The sequence below is a fragment of the Cavia porcellus genome, unplaced genomic scaffold, assembly GCF_034190915.1.
Source record: "Cavia porcellus strain 051 isolate PalLab524CR breed Dunkin Hartley unplaced genomic scaffold, mCavPor4.1 scaffold_31, whole genome shotgun sequence".
Lineage (NCBI taxonomy): Eukaryota > Metazoa > Chordata > Mammalia > Rodentia > Caviidae > Cavia > Cavia porcellus.
This window is the reverse complement of record NW_026947514.1, coordinates 13,293,047-13,305,463: the sequence shown is the minus strand read 5'-3', so window position 1 is coordinate 13,305,463 and position 12,417 is coordinate 13,293,047.

The following is a 12,417-nucleotide window of genomic DNA, read 5'->3' as shown; positions in this document are numbered from 1 at the left end:
GAAAAGAGAAATAATATATTCAGATGTAGTTTATTCATTCATTTGCCATGCTAGGGATTGAACCCAGGGCCTCTTGGTGTTTTACAAAAATACTCTATTGGCTAGGAATATAAAACGGAACTAGAATTGGGAAACTGCTATGGTTTGAATGCGTGCTTCCAAAATTCTTATTGGATTGCAAACCCCAAAGTGATGGGGCCTTTTGGGAAGGGATTACTCATGAGGGCCATGACCGACCACGTGAAGAGGACTGGTGCCCTTATAAAAGAGGTTTCAGAGTTGTGTGGCTCTTTCATCTCCTCTGCCAGGTAACGACAAAGCATCCTTCCCTTCTGCCCTTCTACAATCCTGCCACTTGTGGACACAAGGTGCAACCTTGGAACCAGACAATGAGCGCTCACCTGGACGCCCCATCTGCTGCTGCCTTATCTTGGACTTTCCAGCCACCAGAACCACGGGAAATAAATGTGCATTTGCAAATTTCCTAGTCTGTGGTATTTATTATAGGAGCAGGGACAGATTGAAACAAAGACCAATGAAAGGTTTTGTAACAGTAATGAAAACAGCACTGACACATTGAATTATAATACTATAGAATGTCAAGGTGAAAAAAATGTAAAAAAAAGTGGAAGAGGGCAATGGCAGGAACAAGAGTTTTCATGGAGAGAATTCAGGGAGCGCACCAACGTGGACAGAAACATGGAGCATCTTTATTTCCGCTGACCTCTAAGTGAAAAGTGCCCCACCATCAATGACGACCACAGGCATAAGCCATAGTATTAGGTTTTATGAGACTGGTAAAGCAACCCATGGCATTAAAAGGGGTTTTTGCATCCTAAAGTAACTACAAATTTGGTAAGACTTTTAACCAGAAACAAAGATTGTAACAGGAAAATTTTAAGATGTTAAAAATCAAAACCATGTGTGGGGACTGAGACAGCAAAACAGTAAGAATGGACAAAGTTAGCTGAGGGTGGTGACGCGCACCAGGAATTGCAGCTACTCAGGAAGCTGAGGCAGAAGGATTGGAAGTTCCAGGCCAGTCTGGGCAGTTTAGTAAGACCGTGTCTCAAAATAAAATTTAAAACCTGGGGGTAGCGGGTGGTGGCACACACCTGTAATCCCCGCACTCAGTTGGCTGCAAGCATCACTGTGAGTTTGAGGCCAGCCTAGACCACATAGTGAGTTCAAGGCCAGCTACACAGCAAGACCCGGTCTCAAAACAAACAAACAAGGAGGGCAGGAGAAACACTGAGGATGTAGCTCAGGGGTAATGTACATGCTTAGCCTGTGCTAGGCCCTGAGCTCAATCTCCAGTGCTGCAACAGTCACAATAGTAATACAGATAAAGTTATCAGTTTGACTTGGCTGTGCTCAGTTTCAGGTGTTTGTCCGTGTTTATAGAAAGACTTCCATGTTTCTGTGCCTAGCAGCCCCCAGCTACAAAGAATCCAAATCGTCTCCACATAGTAAGAGTCTTCACTTTCCATTCTGCTCATCTTTTGGCACTGAAAATAGTGCAAAGGTGATCCACTGTCCTGGTGTACCCGAGACAGAGGGGCTTTCCAGGGCACAATCGTAAAGCAAAGCCAGGAAAGTCTAGGACAAACTCTTTTGAGCCAGTCAGCTCAAGAACCCCTCAAATCTGGCACTATGGGTTAATAGGCATATAGTATGTAAGAAAAAAAAATGCTATTAAAGGTTTATTTTGGATCTGAGTGTGTTTATTTGTTCTTCCCACGACGTAGAAAATATTAAGGAAAAATCTTCTCACAAGGTTAGCTAATACAGACATTCAATGTATTAGTAACAGCATATCATACATATATACACACACATATACATATATATGTTGATAGTTCTACAATTTACAGAGCTGATACATTTGCATATCTCGCAATCCTCACAACTCTGAGATACATTTGATTCTTTCCTGCTCTACCTCACAGAAAGCAAGCGGCAGACTCCTGGCACTGCAGCTGCTAAACACTAAAATACTGTACTGTGTGTTCTAGAGGCAGGAGTGGTTGTTGCTATATGGAGATTATGCAAAGCTGCAAGTTTCTTTCTTCTGCAATGTCCCATGAACTCAGCGTTCTAACATTATACTGTTACATAATAAAATGGAGTGTGTGTTGTAGGTCGGAGACACCCGATGGGTTTACCTAAACAAACCTACAGTACACAAATCAGTAATTAAATATTTCCAGACTGATAAGATTTGCTAAGAGCAGCAATAACTTGCAAATCAAAATGTATGGCAACCGGTATAAAAACAATACTGCTTGATGCATCTGATCACAAAATCTACACATGGTAGTGTATTAGTCTTATTAACAGAAATGGTCACACCCATGTGTGCCTGTATTGATCAACCTAGGAAGCCTGAGGTGGCTGGGAAACGAGAAAGCCTGGCCTCACAAACCAGGGCAGTCGATTAATATTAAGGCTTAATACACAGGAGAAGCCAGTTCTTCCTGGGTTTATTGGCAGCACAATTCACGGACTACCTCGCCTTGTAACCATGGCAACATTCACATCAAGGCAGTTCCAAAATTCACCTTTGGATAGCCACAATCCACCGAATTTGCACCTACGCAGCTGAAATAAAACCAACAAACATATCACCACAAGCTAAATCAAGACAACCACGACCTTTCCCACGTCCCTAGTCTCTCAACTTATCCAGGAAACAGGATCTTTGGGTTTTTCACCCACATCCCAGGAAAGGAAGGTGAATTTGGAACAACTACAGTTTGTTGTAATTAAGAGAGGAAGGGTTTTCTTTCGCTTTCTCGTAAGGTGGACATCAGAGACGAATGAAAACCCAGACACTCACACCAACATAACATTTTCCTTTAAAAGGCAAATAAGCCATTATGATACAAATAATTTCCTGCCAATAACATCTTGTCGCGTGTCTGTCGGGCAAGCTGTTTTGCCCCTGCAGCCCACTGCCTCTGGAGCCCAGAAAGCGTTTCCAGCACGACTGTTTGATTTACAATGCTAAAAAACAAAACGCGTTCCGTGCAGGCGGGACCGCGCACAGCGTGAGCAAGAATCATGACGTATTCGGGAGAGCTTTCCAGAACGGCCCTTGCTCCAGCAAGACGCCTAGACAGCAAATCTCATTTCTGCCCGTGGAAACTCACCAATCTCACCTTCTCCCCACCTCACGCACATGGAGAGAACGCAAACCAAGCAGTTTTATTAGAAAGGCAGCTAAAACTCTTGTCAGACCCGTCCTTCCTGAGTGGCCACTGCCCAGAGCGCCGCGCCCCGAGTCCTCGTTTTCTACCCACCCCGTCCACTTCCCTGGAACCTGCGAACAGAAACACCCCAAAGAAAACTTCAGTCGCAGAGCCTTAAGTCTCCCTCATCTCCGCAGCCGATCGCGCTGCCACTAGTAAAGATGGCGGCCCTAGGCGTAGCCGCTCCCTCCGGAAGGCCGCGAGCTCCCCCGCCAGCCACGACCATTCACGCGGAGCCCTCCACGCTCGCCGCGGTTTGACGCATTGCAGGTGCAGCGCGACCAATCAGACGGCTCGACTCTTTCCGGCCAACCACTGCAGAGTCTCTCTAGCCTATCAGAGCTTCCTTGTCAAACCGAATGAGGAAAGAAGCCTCAGCCGCGCCAACTAAGCAACCAACACACAGCGCGTTTTGGGGGCGTGTATAGCTACTGTTGTGTGCCCCTCCGCGGGAAATATAGTCCCCTCGTTCGCTCTGTTTTGTGCCCCGCCCCGGCCTCGAGCACACTAGGGCTTAGGGGCGAGGCTCGTTTTTCCTCTTTGCTTGACTGGCTTTGGTTGCTCCAAGACAAATATTTGACCTAAAAATAATGTTCAGTTTCAGTGCGGTGGCTCGTGGCCTTTTTGTAGGGCAATGTGACAGAAAAGAAGTTCTTTGCAGTCTGTCTGGTGCGCTCTGTGAAAACAGTTGCCCACGAAGAAATAAGCCTCGCACCCCTGATCTGGAAAACCTGACTGGAACTGCCAATCGAGCTGACCCTTCCCGTCTGGGAACGCACCCCAACCCCCCCGAAGGCACCTAGTGGACACTGTTTGCAGAAGGGCCCTGTGACCCCCTCGCCCCGCGGTTTCCTTGGCTGCTGTCGCGGGAGGGGTCGCTGCACTCGGGTTTCAGTGTTGGAGCAGGAGGGGTGCTGGCAGATGTGGCTGGAGGCAGAGGGAGGGGATGCTTTTAACCCCCACCGTCACCCCCAGATACATGTGAAAGTTTGGTGAAATAACCTCCCAAATGGCTGGATCTGTCACCACGGTGAAAAATCTTACACCCAGGGTTGTTGGATGCCTAAAATCGTGCAATTTCGTGGCAGAACACCAAATAGACCTCTGTCTAGGTTGTCTGCCTCCCAAAACCTGTTTCTTCTGCAGGAAGGCCTCATTTTCCTGGGCTGAACTGTAGTTAATGCGATGGCTCAAACATTTGGCGAACTTTACTGTATAAGTGAATCAAGGGGATCGTTTCTTGTGAATACAATTTTCAGTGAACTACCAAGAAATCAACAAGAGAAGATATGTTATACGGTTATAGTTCCTGCTAGAAGAATGCAGCTCTGAAAAAGAAATCTTGTGACTTTTTAAAAAATTGCTATTTAACCTCCAACCATTTATCTGATTTTAACACAAGGGGGCTTGGATGATCTGACTAATCTATACTGACATCCTGTTTCTGAAATTACGTTATTAATGGTTCTTCTTGAGATTTTACATCCAGTGGTGGTGCCTGTCCTGCACCCATGGAAAGTTGTTCTTCTATCTAAGCCTTTAGTTGCTAGTTGCTGTTCATTGCTATTTTCTTAAACTTATACTCAAAGTCTTAGTCAAAAAAGGACAAAAGCCTTGCTTGTCTTTTTGTAGATATTTAGTCGTCATGCCCAAAAATGTTAATCAAATGAATAAAGACCTTGGGACTTCCAAATGGGCATCTCATCATAAAAATATCTGTGCAAAGAAACAACATATCATATTTCTTTCACAATGTTTGTGACCCAGAATACACGTTGTCATCACTGATATGAAAACAGAGATCTGATTGTGCCATTAAAAATTAGATATTCTTTTGTTAGTTCCTGTGTTCTTGGAACCTGTTTTCTAGAATGTAGGATGGAGGAGTTGGTTTAGATCACTTCCAGATTTCCTTTTGGCTGCAGTATTTGATTCTGCTGTGAAGCTCTACCATAAAATAGCCCTTGCAGCAGAAGACTAATTTGGTCATCAAGGCATATAACCATGTTTATTCTTTAGAATATTTCTGTTGATGAATTCTTAGTTATAATTTTATGAGTTTTATTTTATTAAATAATAAGTACTTAACAGGAAAAAACACAAAAATAAGGTATTGAGTTTTTAATATTTATCGAGTGCTCATAAAAAAGCATCAGAATTCTCAATTGGCTTTTGGTGTACAAATTCTAGAAATAAGTTCTCATACAAACTACAACGAAAATACAAACATCACGCTACAAAAAAAAAAACTTGAATTGTCACACCAAAGGCAGTCTGCACACATGACAACAGCACATTCCATACACATGCATCAGTTACACTGACATCACGTGTCTTCCTTTCCTGGCCTTTTGGTAGGACATGCTTGACATTGCAGTGGTCTTTCTGTTTTGTCAGATGGTATTTATTTTATGATGTGTAGTTAACACGAACATAAAATATCAATAAAATCATTAAGGTCTTAATATGTATTGTGCACTTAGAATAGACATCGACATTTTCACATCAGCTGTGTAGTTTCTAACAAAATCTAAAAGGTAACATAGAAAACAATTCCTAAGTGAACTGCAATGAAAATACCAATAGAACTTTACCGCAAAAATAAGCTTCACTTCAACCGTCACACTCAACTGCATGTTCCACACACCCGTCTCAGAGTGACAGCACATGTGCTGAGCTTTCCTTTCCTGTGTGGCAGTCTTGTCACCTCTTTCCCTGTTTTGTCAGGAGCTTCTACTAGACTGCACAACATGCACTTCACGGGGAAATAAGATATTAATTAATAAAATCCAATGTCAAATAAGTAATGGGTGCTTAGAATAGACATCAACATTTTCACATTAGCTGCTTACTTTCTTACAAAGCCTAAAAGATAACATCAAAAATAAGAACCTGTGTGAACTGCAGTGTAAACATAAACAAAATTGTATCTCAAAAATAAGCTTTGCTTGGACTGTCACACCTAAGACGGTCTTTGCACATGACAACTGCATGTTCCATACCCAAGTATTATTTACCCTGATTGTATGTTTTGTTCTCCTGTACTTTCTCATGGGGCACAGTTGACGCCTTTTGGTTCTCCTGTTGTCATAGTAGGTCTTCGTGATGCTGCGCCTGCCTGTCCACCTGTCAGCTCACCAGTGTGCACCATTTTTTGACATAGTTCCCTGGGCAGAAACATTTTTTTCTCTGCTGTAAATGATTTCTTATGAGCTCCAGTCCCAATCCTCTAAGAAAATTTCCCAATGATATTTTGCACCTGTTATTTTCTTTTTATAAGCTATCAAATTATGCTACACATTTAGGATTTACTCAGTCGCGGCCCTTGGCCAGTACTTTGTATTTCAAGTGATATCATAGTTGCTGTATAACTCATCAACAAAATCTACTCCACATTTGGTTTTGTTGTTGAAAGTTTTCATATCAGGCTTCTGTTTTGATAAGGTATACCTATCAATATTTTCATCATGGTGGAATGCTGACATCAATAGTACCAGTTTATTTTTCTCTATCTTTCTGACTGTACTATACAATTCAATTTTGAAATTGTAACAGTTTATTGGAATTTCTGCTTTATTCCTGTGTACAGCTGAACTGTGCTGTGTGAGCAAATGTAACATCAATTGGAAACTGGTAAACCAATTGTCGATGTCACATTCTGATTAGTTCGGGAGAACAAGTCTGTTCACGTCATTCAGTTTTACACTATACGAATAAGGACACGATGGCTGAGTTCCAGGATAAATGTCTAAGCAGAAAGAATAATAAATCTTTGCATCTGTAAGGAAAATTTTTATCCCATATTTCGACCCATCATTTTTCCTTAAGTCTTTTACCTTCCTGCAGTGCTAAGTACAGCAGACCTATGAATGCTTTCAATTCAGCTAGTGAAGTATCATAATAAATACATTTTTGAATAGGGGTACTGGTACATAGTTTGTTTTACTTGCATTTCAGCTTTTGTGTATTTCATCACATCCTGTAGCATTTTGTCTGCTACAATTTCTGACCCTGAGTGGCTGTGCTGACATTTTATCCAATATGTTTCACCTCTGCCAAGACCTTCAGTATATTTTCTGATTTAATTCTAACAATGGATCTGGTTGTGTGGCCATTCCACAACATTCAACTAGTCAAATATGTACTTACATTGCTGTTTTCTTCATCATCTGAATCAAGGAGGCCTGCGTTCCCTACATCTGTATCAGTGGATTCTTGTTCCAGGTCATTGTTACAGGAACTTTGGTTCGCAAGGTCAATGTCAAATTTATCATCATCATCCCCATCCATACACACCACTCTTCTGTTATGAAAGCATATATTTTACTGTAATGTATCACCTTCATCACCCATGCATGAGTAATTTGATGATTCACTTTTGCCCTGCAAAACTTACAAATCTGGTTTTATCATGTGCCATTGTAGTGAACTGGAGAACTTCTAGTAGAAAAGTCAAAAGAAAACATTTTTTAAAAACAAATCCTAGAATGACATGGGTCTATTGGATCATCTGTGATGCTCAGGTAAACATGTGTAAAACCTATTAGCCAAAGCATAAAGCTGGGTCCAAATCCTGTTTTGATAATTTTGCACACATGCACTCCTTGCCAGTTGTCATATCAAGTGGGTAAACATATAGATTGCTTCCTAAAGTACAAATTTACAGTAGAAAGGTAAGATTTGTGTTATTATATTTGGAAAATTAATGTTTATGTTTATAGTGCTTAAGCTTTTCAAGTAAATTTTATATTTATTTTCATATTTAGTCTTTATGATATTTCCAGAGTGAAGCTTTCTATAGAGCCCTATCCTAGGTTTATCTAATCATGAAATATTCTTTGGCCATATTACTTTGAGTACATATGGTTTAAATTTGTTTTTAATGGTCAGCAAATGGAGAATACCTTAAGGACAAGGCCTCTTCAATATATCCTTATACTCCCTGTGCTTAGTAAATTTTCTTTTACATTTTAGGAGGGAAGATCTATTGATGAATGAACAACTTCAAAGGGTCTGTTGAATTCTAAGACAATCAAACAATACTTATTGAGAATCCACAATGGGTTTTTGGTTTTTGTTTTTTTTTTTTTTTTTTTTGGTCTTTTTCTTTTTTATTGGTACCAGGGATCGAACTTACGACCACACACTTGCAAGGCTTATGCCACTAAGCTAAACACATAACCAAGAGCTTATGCCACTAAGCTAAACACCCAGCCCCTGAGAATCCACAATGTTAAGGTACAGTTTCCTTTTTTGAACATCATAATTACTTTCTCCATTTATGTTATTTCTATTTTTTATGTTTAAATTAAGGAAATATCATTATGAAATATTAATACATTTTTTTAAATACCAGGACTGACCTCTAAGCTCTTGTTTGTATTCTATTACATTCTTTGAAGATTAAAAATTTATTTATCTTTACTTTATTTTTATTATTTATTATTCTTTCCTTCTTTATTTTTTTTGAGACAAAGTCTCACTATGTAGCCCAGGCTGACCTCAAATTCACAGTGATCCTCTTGCCTCAGCCTCCTAAATGCTGGGATTACAAATGTTTTACCACCACTCCTGGTAAAAATAGAAAGATTTTAAAGAAAATTATTTTTAAAAATCTGAACCATTCAAAATTGCTCACTTTTCCCAATTACTGTTTTTCTGGGCTGTGTATTACTGTACCTAGGCTTTGATCTTTTTTTTAAAATATATTTTTGGGTAATAAATATTAGGATCAGTGAAATCTAGTTGGCTTGAAATATTTTATCCAAGTATCATTGAACAAAAAATTCTATAATGATCTTATGTTAACATTTATGTTAAAAAACCCCCTCCTCCACACATGTACCTTACTGGGGATCAAACCCAGGGCCTTCATACTAAATTAAATTCCTCAAGCCTTTCTTTACATTTCTTATTTTGAAACACTAAATCAATATATTTTCCAGACTGAGCTAGAATTTGTAGTCCTCCTGCCTCAGCCTCCCAGAGTACTAGGATTAACAGGTTTACACTACAACATGTGGCTAAAACTCACTCTTGACTCAAATCGACTATTTTTTAGTTCTCTGTAAATCCGTATCTCTACGAATCCTCTCGTTATTAGGCAATTCTGCCCAAATTATTTTCAAATTTCACAAGCAAAATATTTAAAATCATGGGATTCCGTATCTGGGAGGAACCCGAGTAAATCAATCTGCTCCAATTTTTCCAAATAAAAAAAGTAAGCCCTGAGATGTGGCTAGTTAGGGACAGAGCAGGCTTTAGGATCATGCTACACTGATCTTTCCTTTGACCTTTGAAAGCCTTTGAATCAAAGAGCAATTGTAAATAAGGACAGCAGAGTGTTATCACTCACAGGGCCTCCAAACCGCTGTGGAAAATCCTGAGATGACTTTTCTTTGGACTTTGCTACTCCATTTAGGGATTAGCTGTGTGGAAGGGTTCTCTGTGCTCTGGTTTATCTGTAGTGCTTGCTGAAAATCTTTGACCTTCATTAATTTGCTGACACCTTCCTGTTGTTAAGCTTTATTACAGTTGATTCACTTCTGTCTTCTTCAGCCTGGCAACGTTTCCTTTTCCTATACCTAGAGGAGCTCAGAGAAACTTAGTACTGAGCTGGATTAACAAACAAATGAAAAGGAGCATAGCTACTCTGTTATTTTTTCTCTCTTTCTTTGTTTCTTTTTCTTTTTTTTTTGTACTTGCAACTTTGCACTCAATTACACTCCCAGTCTCCTTTCTAATTTTTTTCAAGTTTGAAACAAAGTCTTGCTAAGTCCCTAAATTGCTTAGGTTAGGCTACAACTTTTGCTCCTCCTGCTTCAGCCTCCCAGAGGTCTGGGATAACAATATGCATCACTACAGTCAGCAGCAATGATCATTTTTGCCTGAAATCCTGAAGTATTTCAGGATATCACAAACTTCTAATAAAGAACACTCAAGATGATATCATTATTTCTCATCATGCAACTTTTAGACTGGTTTCTTAAGTTTTGATTTTCTTCAGGTGGTTAAGACAGGTATGCCAGAACTAGCATATGGTGGGTGCACTTTCACAGGGGAAAAAAAAAGACTTGTTCTATGGCCTCAGTAACACCCTCTTTCCTAACCTACCTGGTAATCCCATACCCTGCACAAGTTGAGGTGTGGGGGAACCATGGAGTCCCCCAGTGCAAAGTTCCCGCAAGGAGGAGTGATGTAAATATTTTCTGTCCGTCTCCCACCTTTCTTTAGCAGCTGAAAATTGGAAATGCCTCCATAAGAATACTGTGTCAGTAGACCGCTTAAACTAGGGCTCCTACGTTTTGTTGCCGTTCAGTTTTCAGGTCATTTCTTACAATAGATTGCAAGCCTCGAGTGTAATGGGCGTAATTCTGAGCGTTTGTGTAGCTGGGAAGAGCAAGGGCAGAGAAACGTGATGCTATAAATCAGTTCTCCGGCGCAAATCTCTTGGAAGATGTTGATGACTCAGCTGCGTTCCCTGGGAGTGGTGAGGGGAGTGAGGGACCCCAGGGTTTTCTGCTCCTGGCAAGGACCTGTGTGGGGGCCCAGGGATGGGAAACCCTGATCTTCCCACTGCTGAGCTGATAGCCTCACTCGACTCCCTGGGTTCTGAATTGCATTCTGACCACTCTGCCATGTTTAGCAGATAGATATTTCTAATATTGCAAACACACACACACACACACACACACATTTTATGTGTGTTTAGGAGTTTGTTGTTTACAAGTTAATTCAACACTTCTTCTTTTTTTTTGAGACAGGGTCTCACTTTGCAATTCAGGCTGTTTTTGAGCTTGTTTATGTAGCCCAAGCTGGCCTCAAACTCATGGCAATCCTCCTGCCTCAACCTCCCGAGTGCTGGGATTACAGGTGTGTGCCACCCTGCCTGGCTCACAACACTTTTTTCTTGCATGGAAACCTCATACCAGATTCCTAAGTTGTGTTATCATTACAGTAGTACAGAAGAAACAGTTGAGTCTGAGGACTGGTGACCAGGGAAATTTCATTACACTATCATGTGTCATTACACTAAATTTCATTTACACTATCATGCTTTTCTTGGGAAATAAGTTCTGTTTGTCAAAAACAAAACTAAAAATAAAAACAATATTTTATTGAAATAGTATAAAATTTCTGCTTATGCTTTTTGGCTTCTTGGGTAGTATTGGCGGGGGACACATCACTACTCACTTGTACAACCAAAAAAATTCTCTGCAAGGTAAATCTTTTCAATGACTAAATGACTCAGTTATTTTGCCAAGATGCCTAGCGTTGGTTTATTAGCCAGCGGCTCAGAGTCTCTATGTAGAATTGATAAAATTCACTGGATTTGGATGGAGATAGTTTGATCAAATACATTTTCCCTGTGGCCATATTTTCTCCATTACAAGATGCATGGGATGGATCTAGTTACTGGAAAGTGTGTTGGAAGGTATGGTTGTGCACATCCTGCACTGGGGAGGCTGAGGCAGGAGGGTTTCAGCAAGTTCAAGTTTGTGGCCAGCCTAGGCCATAAACTAACCAGCAAGACCCTGTCTCAAACAAAACCAAACAAAACACAAATGTGTGGAATATTGCCAAAGAAGGACAAGTCAGTCAAGGTCTACACTTGATCAGGGATATAGAAGATACGTTCCAGGATCGAAACCGCATCCAGGGCATGTTCCTGAGGAGTACAGCCTGCCACCAAATCAAAGAAGCTGACTTGAGGGCATAGTTCATCAATAAAGCAAAAGACTCCCTTTCCCTTTTCTGTTTCTGTTCTTTTGTAGTACTGGGAATGGAACCCAGGGCCTCCCATGTACTTTACACTGAGCTACAAACCTAGCCCTAGTTTAATTTAGTTTGAAACAGGGTCTGGCTAAGTTACCCAGGCTGGCCTTGAACTTTGAATCCTCCTGCCTCAGCCTCCCTAGTAACTAGAATTACAGGTGTGTATCACCACGTGCCATTCCCCTTTCTATTTGGAAAACTCACTGCTCATATATACTCCAGCCATTGGAGTAAATTAAACTCAAAACTAATCAATTAAATGATCTACTGGCCACTTATTGAGCCAGTGCTATGCTGAGTAAGATGATGATGAGAGAAGATATATGAAATGATAATATCAAGTACAAATAGACAAGAGATGTAGGAATTCAGGAGAGAAGGGCTTTGAAGT